This window comes from Culex pipiens, chromosome 2 (assembly GCF_016801865.2).
Source record: "Culex pipiens pallens isolate TS chromosome 2, TS_CPP_V2, whole genome shotgun sequence".
Lineage (NCBI taxonomy): Eukaryota > Metazoa > Arthropoda > Insecta > Diptera > Culicidae > Culex > Culex pipiens.
The window spans coordinates 5,564,200-5,567,420 of record NC_068938.1 but is presented as its reverse complement, the minus strand read 5'-3'; positions in this window follow the sequence as shown (position 1 = coordinate 5,567,420).

The following is a 3,221-nucleotide window of genomic DNA, read 5'->3' as shown; positions in this document are numbered from 1 at the left end:
GTTAAACTTCCTCCCACCCAAGCAAAAAAAAGTTACACACCTCTAATTACCCTTGTTGGTTTCCCAAATCGGCAATTTCGAAGTAATTTTTTTTGGGGCAAATGTTTTCCCAATTTTAAATAACAAATTTTTCGCTTCTTCAAGGAAAAAAAGCAAAAGTGTTCAAACTCATTCCGTATTCCGGTGGGGAAATTTGGGGCTGCGCTGCGGGTTGCATAAAGATCAGGGGCGCGCCCAAATTTATGCTTTATGCATAAATATGCGAAATACGGCGTCGTCTTCGTCGAAGGTTTCGTCACAAGGCGCACAGAAGGGGGGTCCCGAGACATACGTCAACCCTTTTGGAATTGGCAGTATAATTGGGGGGAGCTCTGTTACGCAAGGAGGGGTGAATAATGTAAACGAAGGGTGAATTGCTAATTTTGCGAGATTAATTTATTGAAATGTATATGTGTATTAGGATGTAACAAAAATGACTTTTTGGCGGGCATTCAAGGGTTTGTTCCGGTGGGCATACTAAGCCCAAATCCAAAATATGAGCTTGATTGGACGTAACAGGAGCTGGCGCTCCGCCCTTCAATTTTAAATGGGATTTAACCCGTAAAAAAAGATTTTTTCAAAAATGTCACTTTTTGAGGCATTTTGGCCACTGAAGCGTTTATTTTCAACATCATTGGCGTGTAGGCTAGATCCTTGCGCATCTTTTGGTATGTATAACATTGAAATTTGGAGCACCCTGGAGCTCGGTACAGACCTTCAAAGTTTGGCATTTTTTCGAAAAATCGGTCCCGGCAAAAAAGATATGCGTCGCGGCTCGCGACGCCCTAGACGCCATATGATTTTGCCGGGGCCGATTTTTCGAAAAAATGCCAAACTTTGAAGGTCTGTACCGAGCTCCAGGGTGCTCCAAATTTCAATGTTATATATACCAAAAGATGCGCAAGCATTTGGCCTACACGCCAATGATGTTGAAAATAAACGCTTCAGTGGCCAAAATGCCTCAAAAAGTGTCATTTTTGAAAAAAATCTTTTTTTACGGGTTAAATCCCATTTAAAATTGAAGGGCGGAGCGCCAGCTCCTGTTACGTCCAATCAAGCTCATATTTTGGATTTGGGCTTAGTATGCCCACCGGAACAAACCCTTGAATGCCCGCCAAAAAGTCATTTTTGTTACATCCTAATGTGTATATTCGTTATGGCAGGGGAAAAGCATAACTTTCCACTCTGGATTTGTTTTTGTGGAAAAATTCGGTTATGCGGTATCGGAATTTCAAAGTTACCGATATCACTTGAAGACTTTCCACAATTTCAACCTAGAAAAAGAAGCAGCTCCAGCAATATAACATATTGTCTTAATGGGTAGTTCGTGAAACAAGACAGTTTCCCGATGGTTCTCTATCGATAGACACTGAGATTTATTGTACATCTGCAGCTTTATTGAGGACAGTATTTTATCGAAAATTGCATTGGCACGGCCGAGTTGCCAACAATATATTTTGGATTTAACCGTAGCTTGGGAAGCTTTTTCTTGGTAGAAGAGGTAGGAATAAAGCTTTGAAATATGTTGTGTTTTTAGGTCTCAGGAGTCGGAATTGATCAAATTGTATGAGCCGAAAAAAAATCAATATTGAAAGACTAACTGTAAGAAAATTGTTCCATAAAGCTGCCTTTGGATTAAATTGCCTTCAGATTTGTGTTCGATTACTCCCTCTTCGAACACAAATTTTGGTTTGTAAATCCAAAGTCAAATTAACTTCTTCTTAACAACAGATCATTTCATTCCACCACAGAATTGCAAACGGGTGTGCGGTCCTGAAATCTCCATCACTATGCAAAGTCCCATTAGAGTGTTGGAAATTCCTAACCTTCCTACCCTGAAATTCCCATTCTCTTCAACCCAAAACAATTCTCATCATCCCAAAGCTTCAGAATTTCCCCATTTATTAGCTTAGCTGCCGAACCCTTTTCGCACTTCCAACCCGACGAACGAAACCGGTAGTCATGGCCTACCTAGCCAGGACAGGGCCACTTGGACCCGGAGACTGATGGAAAATCAAATCAGTCCTCACCACACCACACTGGCCCCAAAGTAGAGTAGGCCATGAAAATGGAATTTTCCGCATGGTGGCCAGCATGTAAAGCGTCCCTTCTCTCCTTTTTGAACAGCAAACATCATCCAAGTAGCCTTTGGCGTTTCGGTGCGTAACCTTCCACGTTAGGACACCTTGTGGCCACTCCGGACTCCAGAGCTAATTTGGTTCGGATATGCAGACAATGCTAACTCAAACGTATCGGTAATAAATTTTGCGGAAAGTGACCACAATGGCCAATGTTTCTTCATTTTCAAGGGCTCTTCCGGAACTCTCTCGAAACTCTTGCGCAACTCTGGTTAAAAGTGAAATTTAAACTTGAACATGAATCTTTTCAGGCCAGAATAATGGGGCCCAGTTGGGTCGTACTTCACGAACTCCCATCCTCTCTACAAACGAAACGAAAATCACAGTCGAGATTTGGCAATGAAATTACCGACATTTTCGGTGTAAAGCATCCATGAAATATTTATGGTCTGGCCGATTCGAGCGATCTGCGACGGGGCGGAAGAGACGGATGTCACATTATTCAGATTGGGTGCACAGCACACTCTGTGTGCGTGTGTCCACTTACGGTCTAATGGACATCGCAGCAGGCCACTGCGGTGTGGTGGTGGTAAGAGTCAATGTCATCGCATGTCAACCGACAGAGACAAGTGGATCCGAAAAGCTAAACCAAAATTATAAAATCTGTGATCTCTGACAAAAAAAACAAACAAACCAAATTCGCGGCAGGGTGGCGCAGCCAGCTATGATTTACGAGCTCATAAGGGGGAGGGCGCCCGAAGAATGTATCATTTCCCCGCCATTTCCCACTTGACATATTCATCATATCAACATTTTTTTTTTGGGTAAAATTTTGTTGGGGGGTAGGAAATGTGGGGTAAACTATTTCACGCTGGAAGGTCGACTTTGTTTTGGTTCTTGCTTCCGAAATGTCAGAGGACGAGGGGAGGATGGGGATAGGACGAGGGGTTCCCCAAGTGAGAAATGCCATCAGATGGGCTCCAACACTGAGAAAGATCTAGGATGGAGGAAGGGGAGAGAGTGTGGGCTTTTTCTAGCGAGGAAAACGGAATTTGTCGTGTGGAAAGTTTTATGATTTATATAAAAATGTCACTTTGGGTAACA